At 27.8% G+C, this 20,861-nt stretch overlaps 11 non-coding genes across 11 annotated transcripts; all 11 read left to right on the top strand.

Moving 5' to 3' along the window:
* Window positions 1-988: 988 nt before the first annotated feature.
* On the top strand, window positions 989-1,062 carry TRNAV-AAC (transfer RNA valine (anticodon AAC)). Its single transcript has one exon. It is a non-coding gene; the product is annotated as a tRNA-Val (tRNA).
* A 1,821-nt stretch (window positions 1,063-2,883) lies between these two features.
* Window positions 2,884-2,957, top strand: TRNAV-AAC (transfer RNA valine (anticodon AAC)). The gene has a single exon. It is a non-coding gene; the product is annotated as a tRNA-Val (tRNA).
* A 1,821-nt stretch (window positions 2,958-4,778) lies between these two features.
* TRNAV-AAC (transfer RNA valine (anticodon AAC)) lies at window positions 4,779-4,852 on the top strand. Its single transcript has one exon. It is a non-coding gene; the product is annotated as a tRNA-Val (tRNA).
* A 1,821-nt stretch (window positions 4,853-6,673) lies between these two features.
* Window positions 6,674-6,747, top strand: TRNAV-AAC (transfer RNA valine (anticodon AAC)). The gene has a single exon. It is a non-coding gene; the product is annotated as a tRNA-Val (tRNA).
* A 1,820-nt stretch (window positions 6,748-8,567) lies between these two features.
* TRNAV-AAC (transfer RNA valine (anticodon AAC)) lies at window positions 8,568-8,641 on the top strand. Its single transcript has one exon. It is a non-coding gene; the product is annotated as a tRNA-Val (tRNA).
* A 1,821-nt stretch (window positions 8,642-10,462) lies between these two features.
* On the top strand, window positions 10,463-10,536 carry TRNAV-AAC (transfer RNA valine (anticodon AAC)). Its single transcript has one exon. It is a non-coding gene; the product is annotated as a tRNA-Val (tRNA).
* A 1,819-nt stretch (window positions 10,537-12,355) lies between these two features.
* On the top strand, window positions 12,356-12,429 carry TRNAV-AAC (transfer RNA valine (anticodon AAC)). Its single transcript has one exon. It is a non-coding gene; the product is annotated as a tRNA-Val (tRNA).
* A 1,820-nt stretch (window positions 12,430-14,249) lies between these two features.
* Window positions 14,250-14,323, top strand: TRNAV-AAC (transfer RNA valine (anticodon AAC)). The gene has a single exon. It is a non-coding gene; the product is annotated as a tRNA-Val (tRNA).
* A 1,820-nt stretch (window positions 14,324-16,143) lies between these two features.
* TRNAV-AAC (transfer RNA valine (anticodon AAC)) lies at window positions 16,144-16,217 on the top strand. Its single transcript has one exon. It is a non-coding gene; the product is annotated as a tRNA-Val (tRNA).
* A 1,817-nt stretch (window positions 16,218-18,034) lies between these two features.
* Window positions 18,035-18,108, top strand: TRNAV-AAC (transfer RNA valine (anticodon AAC)). Its single transcript has one exon. It is a non-coding gene; the product is annotated as a tRNA-Val (tRNA).
* Window positions 18,109-19,929: 1,821 nt separating this feature from the next.
* On the top strand, window positions 19,930-20,003 carry TRNAV-AAC (transfer RNA valine (anticodon AAC)). The gene has a single exon. It is a non-coding gene; the product is annotated as a tRNA-Val (tRNA).
* Window positions 20,004-20,861: the final 858 nt, after the last annotated feature.

Raw genomic sequence — 20,861 nt, forward strand, 5'->3', positions numbered from 1 at the left:
ACAATTTAAGATCAAATACCAAATTTATTCCTTGTGTTTATTTACAAATTCAATACTCACTCGTGTAGTACTACCATATTTGTATAAAATATGGAAATTTTATTTCTTTGGTAATAAAACAAATAAATATATCTTATATTAAATTAAAATTGTCAAATGAATTGTTTCCGATTCGACATTGGCTCGACTCTAGCCAAAACTTAAAACCTTACACTCTTATCTACACCAATTTATTGTTTGGTTCAGTTTTAACTATTGTTATATATACAATGAATTAGGTAGCAAAATCCAAAAGTGTTCAACCCATAATTAGGTCTCATACCATAATTGACTCTCACAACACTCCTATTTAAATATGTGATTAAATTCACTGTTAACTACTTTACTTAACTAGAATTCATTTAAATTCTCAACATTATCTATTACTTATTTTATGAACATAACCCCTAATTCTTATTTTCTTTCTTTTCTGAAATCTATTTTATATAAATATACTACTCCATCATTCTAATTTAAAATTGTCTTTAATGATATTGACACATTTCTTATATTAATAGTTAGTTTTGTTGATTTCCAATATAAAATCAATATTATTTAATAATATATTTTTAATAATAGTAGTCAGAGGAATGCATATGTGGGTAAAGGTTTAAAAAATAATGGTAACCTTGGGGGGTGGGGGGAAATAATAATAAATTTTTCTTTGGTATTTTTAATGGACAAATGATTTGAAACAGATTTTTGTTTTTTCAAAACTGACACATATTATGAGTCTGATGGATTAATTAATTCTTTTTCACGAAAGGTCATGTTACTTAAAACCATATGAACTATCATTAAAATTGATATAATAATAAACTTTCATCAGTCAAACAATTGAAACATTCACATTTATAACTACATGTAAATGGAATAACAACTAATCAATAAAATACAATTACAAATACTTTTATTAAAACCATTTAAAATGTTTCAATGAAACATAGGTGGTTTCGTGGTGTAGTTGGTTATCACGTCAGTCTAACACACTGAAGGTCCCCAGTTCGAGCCTGGGCGAAGCCAAATGGTGTTAACTCTAATTTAAATTTTAATGCTTACCACTATATTTTTGTAAATTTTACAATGCATCAACATTAATTTCAAAAGTTAATTTACAATTTTGTGAATCAACTAAATAAATTTTATTTTCTAGAATGAGCCAAAGAGACATGTTGTAAGAGAGAATATAGCTACATTACATATTATTTAAAAATGACTAGGACGAAGAACGAAGTTGATTAAGCACTTTGAAGACTATAGACACATTGCGATCAAAACCGTACCAGACAGGCCGCTATGACTAGTTGAAGAGAAAACGGAACAGTGTCATGTCCAATTAAACATAATAACCTATAAAACAAAACCATAAAAATCGATTGCGAACCGCTGAAATCGAAAAAAAACAGCGTTTCAGAAGGTTCATAGTCTGGGATATAGAATAAATCATCTTTTCAAGTCTTATAGAGAGACTGACTCGTCTTTTTATCTTGATGAGTGTGGAAGTAAAGGATAAAATACTTTAACTGGGTGATTGCCAAATGTGGGAGGCAAGAAAAAGAATAGAAGTTGTTGAGAAGAGAATAAGTTACCAAACAATACAAATCTATGTTATCTTTGGTGGAGGCCGAGTAAATGGAGTATAGAATATTGTTTTCAATTTATTATAGTTGAAGTGGAATTTAATGGATAGTCCCATACTACCTTTTTTTTATGTTCACATTAAAAAAATCGTTATTTATTTGTGTTATGATTATGTAGTAGTTTAAAGTGTCATAAAATTCTTTTTCCAAACTAAAACTTCGTATTGTGAATTAAGAGATTATGACTAAGTCCTATGAATAATCTTTCTATTAAAAACAATTTAAGATCAAATACCAAATTTATTCCTTGTGTTTATTTACAAATTCAATACTCACTCGTGTAGTACTACCATATTTGTATAAAATATGGAAATTTTATTTCTTTGGTAATAAAACAAATAAATATATCTTATATTAAATTAAAATTGTCAAATGAATTGTTTCCGATTCGACATTGGCTCGACTCTAGCCAAAACTTAAAACCTTACACTCTTATCTACACCAATTTATTGTTTGGTTCAGTTTTAACTATTGTTATATATACAATGAATTAGGTAGCAAAATCCAAAAGTGTTCAACCCATAATTAGGTCTCATACCATAATTGACTCTCACAACACTCCTATTTAAATATGTGATTAAATTCACTGTTAACTACTTTACTTAACTAGAATTCATTTAAATTCTCAACATTATCTATTACTTATTTTATGAACATAACCCCTAATTCTTATTTTCTTTCTTTTCTGAAATCTATTTTATATAAATATACTACTCCATCATTCTAATTTAAAATTGTCTTTAATGATATTGACACATTTCTTATATTAATAGTTAGTTTTGTTGATTTCCAATATAAAATCAATATTATTTAATAATATATTTTTAATAATAGTAGTCAGAGGAATGCATATGTGGGTAAAGGTTTAAAAAATAATGGTAACCTTGGGGGGTGGGGGGAAATAATAATAAATTTTTCTTTGGTATTTTTAATGGACAAATGATTTGAAACAGATTTTTGTTTTTTCAAAACTGACACATATTATGAGTCTGATGGATTAATTAATTCTTTTTCACGAAAGGTCATGTTACTTAAAACCATATGAACTATCATTAAAATTGATATAATAATAAACTTTCATCAGTCAAACAATTGAAACATTCACATTTATAACTACATGTAAATGGAATAACAACTAATCAATAAAATACAATTACAAATACTTTTATTAAAACCATTTAAAATGTTTCAATGAAACATAGGTGGTTTCGTGGTGTAGTTGGTTATCACGTCAGTCTAACACACTGAAGGTCCCCAGTTCGAGCCTGGGCGAAGCCAAATGGTGTTAACTCTAATTTAAATTTTAATGCTTACCACTATATTTTTGTAAATTTTACAATGCATCAACATTAATTTCAAAAGTTAATTTACAATTTTGTGAATCAACTAAATAAATTTTATTTTCTAGAATGAGCCAAAGAGACATGTTGTAAGAGAGAATATAGCTACATTACATATTATTTAAAAATGACTAGGACGAAGAACGAAGTTGATTAAGCACTTTGAAGACTATAGACACATTGCGATCAAAACCGTACCAGACAGGCCGCTATGACTAGTTGAAGAGAAAACGGAACAGTGTCATGTCCAATTAAACATAATAACCTATAAAACAAAACCATAAAAATCGATTGCGAACCGCTGAAATCGAAAAAAAACAGCGTTTCAGAAGGTTCATAGTCTGGGATATAGAATAAATCATCTTTTCAAGTCTTATAGAGAGACTGACTCGTCTTTTTATCTTGATGAGTGTGGAAGTAAAGGATAAAATACTTTAACTGGGTGATTGCCAAATGTGGGAGGCAAGAAAAAGAATAGAAGTTGTTGAGAAGAGAATAAGTTACCAAACAATACAAATCTATGTTATCTTTGGTGGAGGCCGAGTAAATGGAGTATAGAATATTGTTTTCAATTTATTATAGTTGAAGTGGAATTTAATGGATAGTCCCATACTACCTTTTTTTTATGTTCACATAAAAAAAATCGTTATTTATTTGTGTTATGATTATGTAGTAGTTTAAAGTGTCATAAAATTCTTTTTCCAAACTAAAACTTCGTATTGTGAATTAAGAGATTATGACTAAGTCCTATGAATAATCTTTCTATTAAAAACAATTTAAGATCAAATACCAAATTTATTCCTTGTGTTTATTTACAAATTCAATACTCACTCGTGTAGTACTACCATATTTGTATAAAATATGGAAATTTTATTTCTTTGGTAATAAAACAAATAAATATATCTTATATTAAATTAAAATTGTCAAATGAATTGTTTCCGATTCGACATTGGCTCGACTCTAGCCAAAACTTAAAACCTTACACTCTTATCTACACCAATTTATTGTTTGGTTCAGTTTTAACTATTGTTATATATACAATGAATTAGGTAGCAAAATCCAAAAGTGTTCAACCCATAATTAGGTCTCATACCATAATTGACTCTCACAACACTCCTATTTAAATATGTGATTAAATTCACTGTTAACTACTTTACTTAACTAGAATTCATTTAAATTCTCAACATTATCTATTACTTATTTTATGAACATAACCCCTAATTCTTATTTTCTTTCTTTTCTGAAATCTATTTTATATAAATATACTACTCCATCATTCTAATTTAAAATTGTCTTTAATGATATTGACACATTTCTTATATTAATAGTTAGTTTTGTTGATTTCCAATATAAAATCAATATTATTTAATAATATATTTTTAATAATAGTAGTCAGAGGAATGCATATGTGGGTAAAGGTTTAAAAAATAATGGTAACCTTGGGGGGTGGGGGGAAATAATAATAAATTTTTCTTTGGTATTTTTAATGGACAAATGATTTGAAACAGATTTTTGTTTTTTCAAAACTGACACATATTATGAGTCTGATGGATTAATTAATTCTTTTTCACGAAAGGTCATGTTACTTAAAACCATATGAACTATCATTAAAATTGATATAATAATAAACTTTCATCAGTCAAACAATTGAAACATTCACATTTATAACTACATGTAAATGGAATAACAACTAATCAATAAAATACAATTACAAATACTTTTATTAAAACCATTTAAAATGTTTCAATGAAACATAGGTGGTTTCGTGGTGTAGTTGGTTATCACGTCAGTCTAACACACTGAAGGTCCCCAGTTCGAGCCTGGGCGAAGCCAAATGGTGTTAACTCTAATTTAAATTTTAATGCTTACCACTATATTTTTGTAAATTTTACAATGCATCAACATTAATTTCAAAAGTTAATTTACAATTTTGTGAATCAACTAAATAAATTTTATTTTCTAGAATGAGCCAAAGAGACATGTTGTAAGAGAGAATATAGCTACATTACATATTATTTAAAAATGACTAGGACGAAGAACGAAGTTGATTAAGCACTTTGAAGACTATAGACACATTGCGATCAAAACCGTACCAGACAGGCCGCTATGACTAGTTGAAGAGAAAACGGAACAGTGTCATGTCCAATTAAACATAATAACCTATAAAACAAAACCATAAAAATCGATTGCGAACCGCTGAAATCGAAAAAAAACAGCGTTTCAGAAGGTTCATAGTCTGGGATATAGAATAAATCATCTTTTCAAGTCTTATAGAGAGACTGACTCGTCTTTTTATCTTGATGAGTGTGGAAGTAAAGGATAAAATACTTTAACTGGGTGATTGCCAAATGTGGGAGGCAAGAAAAAGAATAGAAGTTGTTGAGAAGAGAATAAGTTACCAAACAATACAAATCTATGTTATCTTTGGTGGAGGCCGAGTAAATGGAGTATAGAATATTGTTTTCAATTTATTATAGTTGAAGTGGAATTTAATGGATAGTCCCATACTACCTTTTTTTTATGTTCACATAAAAAAAATCGTTATTTATTTGTGTTATGATTATGTAGTAGTTTAAAGTGTCATAAAATTCTTTTTCCAAACTAAAACTTCGTATTGTGAATTAAGAGATTATGACTAAGTCCTATGAATAATCTTTCTATTAAAAACAATTTAAGATCAAATACCAAATTTATTCCTTGTGTTTATTTACAAATTCAATACTCACTCGTGTAGTACTACCATATTTGTATAAAATATGGAAATTTTATTTCTTTGGTAATAAAACAAATAAATATATCTTATATTAAATTAAAATTGTCAAATGAATTGTTTCCGATTCGACATTGGCTCGACTCTAGCCAAAACTTAAAACCTTACACTCTTATCTACACCAATTTATTGTTTGGTTCAGTTTTAACTATTGTTATATATACAATGAATTAGGTAGCAAAATCCAAAAGTGTTCAACCCATAATTAGGTCTCATACCATAATTGACTCTCACAACACTCCTATTTAAATATGTGATTAAATTCACTGTTAACTACTTTACTTAACTAGAATTCATTTAAATTCTCAACATTATCTATTACTTATTTTATGAACATAACCCCTAATTCTTATTTTCTTTCTTTTCTGAAATCTATTTTATATAAATATACTACTCCATCATTCTAATTTAAAATTGTCTTTAATGATATTGACACATTTCTTATATTAATAGTTAGTTTTGTTGATTTCCAATATAAAATCAATATTATTTAATAATATATTTTTAATAATAGTAGTCAGAGGAATGCATATGTGGGTAAAGGTTTAAAAAATAATGGTAACCTTGGGGGGTGGGGGGAAATAATAATAAATTTTTCTTTGGTATTTTTAATGGACAAATGATTTGAAACAGATTTTTGTTTTTTCAAAACTGACACATATTATGAGTCTGATGGATTAATTAATTCTTTTTCACGAAAGGTCATGTTACTTAAAACCATATGAACTATCATTAAAATTGATATAATAATAAACTTTCATCAGTCAAACAATTGAAACATTCACATTTATAACTACATGTAAATGGAATAACAACTAATCAATAAAATACAATTACAAATACTTTTATTAAAACCATTTAAAATGTTTCAATGAAACATAGGTGGTTTCGTGGTGTAGTTGGTTATCACGTCAGTCTAACACACTGAAGGTCCCCAGTTCGAGCCTGGGCGAAGCCAAATGGTGTTAACTCTAATTTAAATTTTAATGCTTACCACTATATTTTTGTAAATTTTACAATGCATCAACATTAATTTCAAAAGTTAATTTACAATTTTGTGAATCAACTAAATAAATTTTATTTTCTAGAATGAGCCAAAGAGACATGTTGTAAGAGAGAATATAGCTACATTACATATTATTTAAAAATGACTAGGACGAAGAACGAAGTTGATTAAGCACTTTGAAGACTATAGACACATTGCGATCAAAACCGTACCAGACAGGCCGCTATGACTAGTTGAAGAGAAAACGGAACAGTGTCATGTCCAATTAAACATAATAACCTATAAAACAAAACCATAAAAATCGATTGCGAACCGCTGAAATCGAAAAAAAACAGCGTTTCAGAAGGTTCATAGTCTGGGATATAGAATAAATCATCTTTTCAAGTCTTATAGAGAGACTGACTCGTCTTTTTATCTTGATGAGTGTGGAAGTAAAGGATAAAATACTTTAACTGGGTGATTGCCAAATGTGGGAGGCAAGAAAAAGAATAGAAGTTGTTGAGAAGAGAATAAGTTACCAAACAATACAAATCTATGTTATCTTTGGTGGAGGCCGAGTAAATGGAGTATAGAATATTGTTTTCAATTTATTATAGTTGAAGTGGAATTTAATGGATAGTCCCATACTACCTTTTTTTTATGTTCACATAAAAAAAATCGTTATTTATTTGTGTTATGATTATGTAGTAGTTTAAAGTGTCATAAAATTCTTTTTCCAAACTAAAACTTCGTATTGTGAATTAAGAGATTATGACTAAGTCCTATGAATAATCTTTCTATTAAAAACAATTTAAGATCAAATACCAAATTTATTCCTTGTGTTTATTTACAAATTCAATACTCACTCGTGTAGTACTACCATATTTGTATAAAATATGGAAATTTTATTTCTTTGGTAATAAAACAAATAAATATATCTTATATTAAATTAAAATTGTCAAATGAATTGTTTCCGATTCGACATTGGCTCGACTCTAGCCAAAACTTAAAACCTTACACTCTTATCTACACCAATTTATTGTTTGGTTCAGTTTTAACTATTGTTATATATACAATGAATTAGGTAGCAAAATCCAAAAGTGTTCAACCCATAATTAGGTCTCATACCATAATTGACTCTCACAACACTCCTATTTAAATATGTGATTAAATTCACTGTTAACTACTTTACTTAACTAGAATTCATTTAAATTCTCAACATTATCTATTACTTATTTTATGAACATAACCCCTAATTCTTATTTTCTTTCTTTTCTGAAATCTATTTTATATAAATATACTACTCCATCATTCTAATTTAAAATTGTCTTTAATGATATTGACACATTTCTTATATTAATAGTTAGTTTTGTTGATTTCCAATATAAAATCAATATTATTTAATAATATATTTTTCATAATAGTAGTCAGAGGAATGCATATGTGGGTAAAGGTTTAAAAATAATGGTAACCTTGGGGGGTGGGGGGAAATAATAATAAATTTTTCTTTGGTATTTTTAATGGACAAATGATTTGAAACAGATTTTTGTTTTTTCAAAACTGACACATATTATGATTCTGATGGATTAATTAATTCTTTTTCACGAAAGGTCATGTTACTTAAAACCATATGAACTATCATTAAAATTGATATAATAATAAACTTTCATCAGTCAAACAATTGAAACATTCACATTTATAACTACATGTAAATGGAATAACAACTAATCAATAAAATACAATTACAAATACTTTTATTAAAACCATTTAAAATGTTTCAATGAAACATAGGTGGTTTCGTGGTGTAGTTGGTTATCACGTCAGTCTAACACACTGAAGGTCCCCAGTTCGAGCCTGGGCGAAGCCAAATGGTGTTAACTCTAATTTAAATTTTAATGCTTACCACTATATTTTTGTAAATTTTACAATGCATCAACATTAATTTCAAAAGTTAATTTACAATTTTGTGAATCAACTAAATAAATTTTATTTTCTAGAATGAGCCAAAGAGACATGTTGTAAGAGAGAATATAGCTACATTACATATTATTTAAAAATGACTAGGACGAAGAACGAAGTTGATTAAGCACTTTGAAGACTATAGACACATTGCGATCAAAACCGTACCAGACAGGCCGCTATGACTAGTTGAAGAGAAAACGGAACAGTGTCATGTCCAATTAAACATAATAACCTATAAAACAAAACCATAAAAATCGATTGCGAACCGCTGAAATCGAAAAAAAACAGCGTTTCAGAAGGTTCATAGTCTGGGATATAGAATAAATCATCTTTTCAAGTCTTATAGAGAGACTGACTCGTCTTTTTATCTTGATGAGTGTGGAAGTAAAGGATAAAATACTTTAACTGGGTGATTGCCAAATGTGGGAGGCAAGAAAAAGAATAGAAGTTGTTGAGAAGAGAATAAGTTACCAAACAATACAAATCTATGTTATCTTTGGTGGAGGCCGAGTAAATGGAGTATAGAATATTGTTTTCAATTTATTATAGTTGAAGTGGAATTTAATGGATAGTCCCATACTACCTTTTTTTTATGTTCACATAAAAAAAATCGTTATTTATTTGTGTTATGATTATGTAGTAGTTTAAAGTGTCATAAAATTCTTTTTCCAAACTAAAACTTCGTATTGTGAATTAAGAGATTATGACTAAGTCCTATGAATAATCTTTCTATTAAAAACAATTTAAGATCAAATACCAAATTTATTCCTTGTGTTTATTTACAAATTCAATACTCACTCGTGTAGTACTACCATATTTGTATAAAATATGGAAATTTTATTTCTTTGGTAATAAAACAAATAAATATATCTTATATTAAATTAAAATTGTCAAATGAATTGTTTCCGATTCGACATTGGCTCGACTCTAGCCAAAACTTAAAACCTTACACTCTTATCTACACCAATTTATTGTTTGGTTCAGTTTTAACTATTGTTATATATACAATGAATTAGGTAGCAAAATCCAAAAGTGTTCAACCCATAATTAGGTCTCATACCATAATTGACTCTCACAACACTCCTATTTAAATATGTGATTAAATTCACTGTTAACTACTTTACTTAACTAGAATTCATTTAAATTCTCAACATTATCTATTACTTATTTTATGAACATAACCCCTAATTCTTATTTTCTTTCTTTTCTGAAATCTATTTTATATAAATATACTACTCCATCATTCTAATTTAAAATTGTCTTTAATGATATTGACACATTTCTTATATTAATAGTTAGTTTTGTTGATTTCCAATATAAAATCAATATTATTTAATAATATATTTTTAATAATAGTAGTCAGAGGAATGCATATGTGGGTAAAGGTTTAAAAAATAATGGTAACCTTGGGGGGTGGGGGGAAATAATAATAAATTTTTCTTTGGTATTTTTAATGGACAAATGATTTGAAACAGATTTTTGTTTTTTCAAAACTGACACATATTATGAGTCTGATGGATTAATTAATTCTTTTTCACGAAAGGTCATGTTACTTAAAACCATATGAACTATCATTAAAATTGATATAATAATAAACTTTCATCAGTCAAACAATTGAAACATTCACATTTATAACTACATGTAAATGGAATAACAACTAATCAATAAAATACAATTACAAATACTTTTATTAAAACCATTTAAAATGTTTCAATGAAACATAGGTGGTTTCGTGGTGTAGTTGGTTATCACGTCAGTCTAACACACTGAAGGTCCCCAGTTCGAGCCTGGGCGAAGCCAAATGGTGTTAACTCTAATTTAAATTTTAATGCTTACCACTATATTTTTGTAAATTTTACAATGCATCAACATTAATTTCAAAAGTTAATTTACAATTTTGTGAATCAACTAAATAAATTTTATTTTCTAGAATGAGCCAAAGAGACATGTTGTAAGAGAGAATATAGCTACATTACATATTATTTAAAAATGACTAGGACGAAGAACGAAGTTGATTAAGCACTTTGAAGACTATAGACACATTGCGATCAAAACCGTACCAGACAGGCCGCTATGACTAGTTGAAGAGAAAACGGAACAGTGTCATGTCCAATTAAACATAATAACCTATAAAACAAAACCATAAAAATCGATTGCGAACCGCTGAAATCGAAAAAAAACAGCGTTTCAGAAGGTTCATAGTCTGGGATATAGAATAAATCATCTTTTCAAGTCTTATAGAGAGACTGACTCGTCTTTTTATCTTGATGAGTGTGGAAGTAAAGGATAAAATACTTTAACTGGGTGATTGCCAAATGTGGGAGGCAAGAAAAAGAATAGAAGTTGTTGAGAAGAGAATAAGTTACCAAACAATACAAATCTATGTTATCTTTGGTGGAGGCCGAGTAAATGGAGTATAGAATATTGTTTTCAATTTATTATAGTTGAAGTGGAATTTAATGGATAGTCCCATACTACCTTTTTTTTATGTTCACATAAAAAAAATCGTTATTTATTTGTGTTATGATTATGTAGTAGTTTAAAGTGTCATAAAATTCTTTTTCCAAACTAAAACTTCGTATTGTGAATTAAGAGATTATGACTAAGTCCTATGAATAATCTTTCTATTAAAAACAATTTAAGATCAAATACCAAATTTATTCCTTGTGTTTATTTACAAATTCAATACTCACTCGTGTAGTACTACCATATTTGTATAAAATATGGAAATTTTATTTCTTTGGTAATAAAACAAATAAATATATCTTATATTAAATTAAAATTGTCAAATGAATTGTTTCCGATTCGACATTGGCTCGACTCTAGCCAAAACTTAAAACCTTACACTCTTATCTACACCAATTTATTGTTTGGTTCAGTTTTAACTATTGTTATATATACAATGAATTAGGTAGCAAAATCCAAAAGTGTTCAACCCATAATTAGGTCTCATACCATAATTGACTCTCACAACACTCCTATTTAAATATGTGATTAAATTCACTGTTAACTACTTTACTTAACTAGAATTCATTTAAATTCTCAACATTATCTATTACTTATTTTATGAACATAACCCCTAATTCTTATTTTCTTTCTTTTCTGAAATCTATTTTATATAAATATACTACTCCATCATTCTAATTTAAAATTGTCTTTAATGATATTGACACATTTCTTATATTAATAGTTAGTTTTGTTGATTTCCAATATAAAATCAATATTATTTAATAATATATTTTTAATAATAGTAGTCAGAGGAATGCATATGTGGGTAAAGGTTTAAAAAATAATGGTAACCTTGGGGGGGGGGGAAATAATAATAAATTTTTCTTTGGTATTTTTAATGGACAAATGATTTGAAACAGATTTTTGTTTTTTCAAAACTGACACATATTATGAGTCTGATGGATTAATTAATTCTTTTTCACGAAAGGTCATGTTACTTAAAACCATATGAACTATCATTAAAATTGATATAATAATAAACTTTCATCAGTCAAACAATTGAAACATTCACATTTATAACTACATGTAAATGGAATAACAACTAATCAATAAAATACAATTACAAATACTTTTATTAAAACCATTTAAAATGTTTCAATGAAACATAGGTGGTTTCGTGGTGTAGTTGGTTATCACGTCAGTCTAACACACTGAAGGTCCCCAGTTCGAGCCTGGGCGAAGCCAAATGGTGTTAACTCTAATTTAAATTTTAATGCTTACCACTATATTTTTGTAAATTTTACAATGCATCAACATTAATTTCAAAAGTTAATTTACAATTTTGTGAATCAACTAAATAAATTTTATTTTCTAGAATGAGCCAAAGAGACATGTTGTAAGAGAGAATATAGCTACATTACATATTATTTAAAAATGACTAGGACGAAGAACGAAGTTGATTAAGCACTTTGAAGACTATAGACACATTGCGATCAAAACCGTACCAGACAGGCCGCTATGACTAGTTGAAGAGAAAACGGAACAGTGTCATGTCCAATTAAACATAATAACCTATAAAACAAAACCATAAAAATCGATTGCGAACCGCTGAAATCGAAAAAAAACAGCGTTTCAGAAGGTTCATAGTCTGGGATATAGAATAAATCATCTTTTCAAGTCTTATAGAGAGACTGACTCGTCTTTTTATCTTGATGAGTGTGGAAGTAAAGGATAAAATACTTTAACTGGGTGATTGCCAAATGTGGGAGGCAAGAAAAAGAATAGAAGTTGTTGAGAAGAGAATAAGTTACCAAACAATACAAATCTATGTTATCTTTGGTGGAGGCCGAGTAAATGGAGTATAGAATATTGTTTTCAATTTATTATAGTTGAAGTGGAATTTAATGGATAGTCCCATACTACCTTTTTTTTATGTTCACATAAAAAAAATCGTTATTTATTTGTGTTATGATTATGTAGTAGTTTAAAGTGTCATAAAATTCTTTTTCCAAACTAAAACTTCGTATTGTGAATTAAGAGATTATGACTAAGTCCTATGAATAATCTTTCTATTAAAAACAATTTAAGATCAAATACCAAATTTATTCCTTGTGTTTATTTACAAATTCAATACTCACTCGTGTAGTACTACCATATTTGTATAAAATATGGAAATTTTATTTCTTTGGTAATAAAACAAATAAATATATCTTATATTAAATTAAAATTGTCAAATGAATTGTTTCCGATTCGACATTGGCTCGACTCTAGCCAAAACTTAAAACCTTACACTCTTATCTACACCAATTTATTGTTTGGTTCAGTTTTAACTATTGTTATATATACAATGAATTAGGTAGCAAAATCCAAAAGTGTTCAACCCATAATTAGGTCTCATACCATAATTGACTCTCACAACACTCCTATTTAAATATGTGATTAAATTCACTGTTAACTACTTTACTTAACTAGAATTCATTTAAATTCTCAACATTATCTATTACTTATTTTATGAACATAACCCCTAATTCTTATTTTCTTTCTTTTCTGAAATCTATTTTATATAAATATACTACTCCATCATTCTAATTTAAAATTGTCTTTAATGATATTGACACATTTCTTATATTAATAGTTAGTTTTGTTGATTTCCAATATAAAATCAATATTATTTAATAATATATTTTTCATAATAGTAGTCAGAGGAATGCATATGTGGGTAAAGGTTTAAAAATAATGGTAACCTTGGGGGGGGGGGGGAAATAATAATAAATTTTTCTTTGGTATTTTTAATGGACAAATGATTTGAAACAGATTTTTGTTTTTTCAAAACTGACACATATTATGATTCGGATGGATTAATTAATTCTTTTTCACGAAAGGTCATGTTACTTAAAACCATATGAACTATCATTAAAATTGATATAATAATAAACTTTCATCAGTCAAACAATTGAAACATTCACATTTATAACTACATGTAAATGGAATAACAACTAATCAATAAAATACAATTACAAATACTTTTATTAAAACCATTTAAAATGTTTCAATGAAACATAGGTGGTTTCGTGGTGTAGTTGGTTATCACGTCAGTCTAACACACTGAAGGTCCCCAGTTCGAGCCTGGGCGAAGCCAAATGGTGTTAACTCTAATTTAAATTTTAATGCTTACCACTATATTTTTGTAAATTTTACAATGCATCAACATTAATTTCAAAAGTTAATTTACAATTTTGTGAATCAACTAAATAAATTTTATTTTCTAGAATGAGCCAAAGAGACATGTTGTAAGAGAGAATATAGCTACATTACATATTATTTAAAAATGACTAGGACGAAGAACGAAGTTGATTAAGCACTTTGAAGACTATAGACACATTGCGATCAAAACCGTACCAGACAGGCCGCTATGACTAGTTGAAGAGAAAACGGAACAGTGTCATGTCCAATTAAACATAATAACCTATAAAACAAAACCATAAAAATCGATTGCGAACCGCTGAAATCGAAAAAAAACAGCGTTTCAGAAGGTTCATAGTCTGGGATATAGAATAAATCATCTTTTCAAGTCTTATAGAGAGACTGACTCGTCTTTTTATCTTGATGAGTGTGGAAGTAAAGGATAAAATACTTTAACTGGGTGATTGCCAAATGTGGGAGGCAAGAAAAAGAATAGAAGTTGTTGAGAAGAGAATAAGTTACCAAACAATACAAATCTATGTTATCTTTGGTGGAGGCCGAGTAAATGGAGTATAGAATATTGTTTTCAATTTATTATAGTTGAAGTGGAATTTAATGGATAGTCCCATACTACCTTTTTTTTATGTTCACATAAAAAAAATCGTTATTTATTTGTGTTATGATTATGTAGTAGTTTAAAGTGTCATAAAATTCTTTTTCCAAACTAAAACTTCGTATTGTGAATTAAGAGATTATGACTAAGTCCTATGAATAATCTTTCTATTAAAAACAATTTAAGATCAAATACCAAATTTATTCCTTGTGTTTATTTACAAATTCAATACTCACTCGTGTAGTACTACCATATTTGTATAAAATATGGAAATTTTATTTCTTTGGTAATAAAACAAATAAATATATCTTATATTAAATTAAAATTGTCAAATGAATTGTTTCCGATTCGACATTGGCTCGACTCTAGCCAAAACTTAAAACCTTACACTCTTATCTACACCAATTTATTGTTTGGTTCAGTTTTAACTATTGTTATATATACAATGAATTAGGTAGCAAAATCCAAAAGTGTTCAACCCATAATTAGGTCTCATACCATAATTGACTCTCACAACACTCCTATTTAAATATGTGATTAAATTCACTGTTAACTACTTTACTTAACTAGAATTCATTTAAATTCTCAACATTATCTATTACTTATTTTATGAACATAACCCCTAATTCTTATTTTCTTTCTTTTCTGAAATCTATTTTATATAAATATACTACTCCATCATTCTAATTTAAAATTGTCTTTAATGATATTGACACATTTCTTATATTAATAGTTAGTTTTGTTGATTTCCAATATAAAATCAATATTATTTAATAATATATTTTTAATAATAGTAGTCAGAGGAATGCATATGTGGGTAAAGGTTTAAAAAATAATGGTAACCTTGGGGGGGGGGGGAAATAATAATAAATTTTTCTTTGGTATTTTTAATGGACAAATGATTTGAAACAGATTTTTGTTTTTTCAAAACTGACACATATTATGAGTCTGATGGATTAATTAATTCTTTTTCACGAAAGGTCATGTTACTTAAAACCATATGAACTATCATTAAAATTGATATAATAATAAACTTTCATCAGTCAAACAATTGAAACATTCACATTTATAACTACATGTAAATGGAATAACAACTAATCAATAAAATACAATTACAAATACTTTTATTAAAACCATTTAAAATGTTTCAATGAAACATAGGTGGTTTCGTGGTGTAGTTGGTTATCACGTCAGTCTAACACACTGAAGGTCCCCAGTTCGAGCCTGGGCGAAGCCAAATGGTGTTAACTCTAATTTAAATTTTAATGCTTACCACTATATTTTTGTAAATTTTACAATGCATCAACATTAATTTCAAAAGTTAATTTACAATTTTGTGAATCAACTAAATAAATTTTATTTTCTAGAATGAGCCAAAGAGACATGTTGTAAGAGAGAATATAGCTACATTACATATTATTTAAAAATGACTAGGACGAAGAACGAAGTTGATTAAGCACTTTGAAGACTATAGACACATTGCGATCAAAACCGTACCAGACAGGCCGCTATGACTAGTTGAAGAGAAAACGGAACAGTGTCATGTCCAATTAAACATAATAACCTATAAAACAAAACCATAAAAATCGATTGCGAACCGCTGAAATCGAAAAAAAACAGCGTTTCAGAAGGTTCATAGTCTGGGATATAGAATAAATCATCTTTTCAAGTCTTATAGAGAGACTGACTCGTCTTTTTATCTTGATGAGTGTGGAAGTAAAGGATAAAATACTTTAACTGGGTGATTGCCAAATGTGGGAGGCAAGAAAAAGAATAGAAGTTGTTGAGAAGAGAATAAGTTACCAAACAATACAAATCTATGTTATCTTTGGTGGAGGCCGAGTAAATGGAGTATAGAATATTGTTTTCAATTTATTATAGTTGAAGTGGAATTTAATGGATAGTCCCATACTACCTTTTTTTTATGTTCACATAAAAAAAATCGTTATTTATTTGTGTTATGATTATGTAGTAGTTTAAAGTGTCATAAAATTCTTTTTCCAAACTAAAACTTCGTATTGTGAATTAAGAGATTATGACTAAGTCCTATGAATAATCTTTCTATTAAAAACAATTTAAGATCAAATACCAAATTTATTCCTTGTGTTTATTTACAAATTCAATACTCACTCGTGTAGTACTACCATATTTGTATAAAATATGGAAATTTTATTTCTTTGGTAATAAAACAAATAAATATATCTTATATTAAATTAAAATTGTCAAATGAATTGTTTCCGATTCGACATTGGCTCGACTCTAGCCAAAACTTAAAACCTTACACTCTTATCTACACCAATTTATTGTTTGGTTCAGTTTTAACTATTGTTATATATACAATGAATTAGGTAGCAAAATCCAAAAGTGTTCAACCCATAATTAGGTCTCATACCATAATTGACTCTCACAACACTCCTATTTAAATATGTGATTAAATTCACTGTTAACTACTTTACTTAACTAGAATTCATTTAAATTCTCAACATTATCTATTACTTATTTTATGAACATAACCCCTAATTCTTATTTTCTTTCTTTTCTGAAATCTATTTTATATAAATATACTACTCCATCATTCTAATTTAAAATTGTCTTTAATGATATTGACACATTTCTTATATTAATAGTTAGTTTTGTTGATTTCCAATATAAAATCAATATTATTTAATAATATATTTTTAATAATAGTAGTCAGAGGAATGCATATGTGGGTAAAGGTTTAAAAATAATGGTAACCTTGGGGGGGGGGGGGAAATAATAAATTTTTCTTTGGTATTTTTAATGGACAAATGATTTGAAACAGATTTTTGTTTTTTCAAAACTGACACATATTATGAGTCTGATGGATTAATTAATTCTTTTTCACGAAAGGTCATGTTACTTAAAACCATATGAACTATCATTAAAATTGATATAATAATAAACTTTCATCAGTCAAACAATTGAAACATTCACATTTATAACTACATGTAAATGGAATAACAACTAATCAATAAAATACAATTACAAATACTTTTATTAAAACCATTTAAAATGTTTCAATGAAACATAGGTGGTTTCGTGGTGTAGTTGGTTATCACGTCAGTCTAACACACTGAAGGTCCCCAGTTCGAGCCTGGGCGAAGCCAAATGGTGTTAACTCTAATTTAAATTTTAATGCTTACCACTATATTTTTGTAAATTTTACAATGCATCAACATTAATTTCAAAAGTTAATTTACAATTTTGTGAATCAACTAAATAAATTTTATTTTCTAGAATGAGCCAAAGAGACATGTTGTAAGAGAGAATATAGCTACATTACATATTATTTAAAAATGACTAGGACGAAGAACGAAGTTGATTAAGCACTTTGAAGACTATAGACACATTGCGATCAAAACCGTACCAGACAGGCCGCTATGACTAGTTGAAGAGAAAACGGAACAGTGTCATGTCCAATTAAACATAATAACCTATAAAACAAAACCATAAAAATCGATTGCGAACCGCTGAAATCGAAAAAAAACAGCGTTTCAGAAGGTTCATAGTCTGGGATATAGAATAAATCATCTTTTCAAGTCTTATAGAGAGACTGACTCGTCTTTTTATCTTGATGAGTGTGGAAGTAAAGGATAAAATACTTTAACTGGGTGATTGCCAAATGTGGGAGGCAAGAAAAAGAATAGAAGTTGTTGAGAAGAGAATAAGTTACCAAACAATACAAATCTATGTTATCTTTGGTGGAGGCCGAGTAAATGGAGTATAGAATATTGTTTTCAATTTATTATAGTTGAAGTGGAATTTAATGGATAGTCCCATACTACCTTTTTTTTATGTTCACATAAAAAAAATCGTTATTTATTTGTGTTATGATTATGTAGTAGTTTAAAGTGTCATAAAATTCTTTTTCCAAACTAAAACTTCGTATTGTGAATTAAGAGATTATGACTAAGTCCTATGAATAATCTTTCTATTAAAAACAATTTAAGATCAAATACCAAATTTATTCCTTGTGTTTATTTACAAATTCAATACTCACTCGTGTAGTACTACCATATTTGTATAAAATATGGAAATTTTATTTCTTTGGTAATAAAACAAATAAATATATCTTATATTAAATTAAAATTGTCAAATGAATTGTTTCCGATTCGACATTGGCTCGACTCTAGCCAAAACTTAAAACCTTACACTCTTATCTACACCAATTTATTGTTTGGTTCAGTTTTAACTATTGTTATATATACAATGAATTAGGTAGCAAAATCCAAAAGTGTTCAACCCATAATTAGGTCTCATACCATAATTGACTCTCACAACACTCCTATTTAAATATGTGATTAAATTCACTGTTAACTACTTTACTTAACTAGAATTCATTTAAATTCTCAACATTATCTATTACTTATTTTATGAACATAACCCCTAATTCTTATTTTCTTTCTTTTCTGAAATCTATTTTATATAAATATACTACTCCATCATTCTAATTTAAAATTGTCTTTAATGATATTGACACATTTCTTATATTAATAGTTAGTTTTGTTGATTTCCAATATAAAATCAATATTATTTAATAATATATTTTTAATAATAGTAGTCAGAGGAATGCATATGTGGGTAAAGGTTTAAAAAATAATGGTAACCTTGGGGGGGGGGGGGAAATAATAATAAATTTTTCTTTGGTATTTTTAATGGACAAATGATTTGAAACAGATTTTTGTTTTTTCAAAACTGACACATATTATGAGTCTGATGGATTAATTAATTCTTTTTCACGAAAGGTCATGTTACTTAAAACCATATGAACTATCATTAAAATTGATATAATAATAAACTTTCATCAGTCAAACAATTGAAACATTCACATTTATAACTACATGTAAATGGAATAACAACTAATCAATAAAATACAATTACAAATACTTTTATTAAAACCATTTAAAATGTTTCAATGAAACATAGGTGGTTTCGTGGTGTAGTTGGTTATCACGTCAGTCTAACACACTGAAGGTCCCCAGTTCGAGCCTGGGCGAAGCCAAATGGTGTTAACTCTAATTTAAATTTTAATGCTTACCACTATATTTTTGTAAATTTTACAATGCATCAACATTAATTTCAAAAGTTAATTTACAATTTTGTGAATCAACTAAATAAATTTTATTTTCTAGAATGAGCCAAAGAGACATGTTGTAAGAGAGAATATAGCTACATTACATATTATTTAAAAATGACTAGGACGAAGAACGAAGTTGATTAAGCACTTTGAAGACTATAGACACATTGCGATCAAAACCGTACCAGACAGGCCGCTATGACTAGTTGAAGAGAAAACGGAACAGTGTCATGTCCAATTAAACATAATAACCTATAAAACAAAACCATAAAAATCGATTGCGAACCGCTGAAATCGAAAAAAACAGCGTTTCAGAAGGTTCATAGTCTGGGATATAGAATAAATCATCTTTTCAAGTCTTATAGAGAGACTGACTCGTCTTTTTATCTTGATGAGTGTGGAAGTAAAGGATAAAATACTTTAACTGGGTGATTGCCAAATGTGGGAGGCAAGAAAAAGAATAGAAGTTGTTGAGAAGAGAATAAGTTACCAAACAATACAAATCTATGTTATCTTTGGTGGAGGCCGAGTAAATGGAGTATAGAATATTGTTTTCAATTTATTATAGTTGAAGTGGAATTTAATGGATAGTCCCATACTACCTTTTTTTTATGTTCACATAAAAAAAATCGTTATTTATTTGTGTTATGATTATGTAGTAGTTTAAAGTGTCATAAAATTCTTTTTCCAAACTAAAACTTCGTATTGTGAATTAAGAGATTATGACTAAGTCCTATGAATAATCTTTCTATTAAAAACAATTTAAGATCAAATACCAAATTT

The sequence above is a fragment of the Lathyrus oleraceus genome, unplaced genomic scaffold (genome assembly GCF_024323335.1).
Source record: "Lathyrus oleraceus cultivar Zhongwan6 unplaced genomic scaffold, CAAS_Psat_ZW6_1.0 chrUn0165, whole genome shotgun sequence".
Taxonomy (NCBI): domain Eukaryota; kingdom Viridiplantae; phylum Streptophyta; class Magnoliopsida; order Fabales; family Fabaceae; genus Lathyrus; species Lathyrus oleraceus.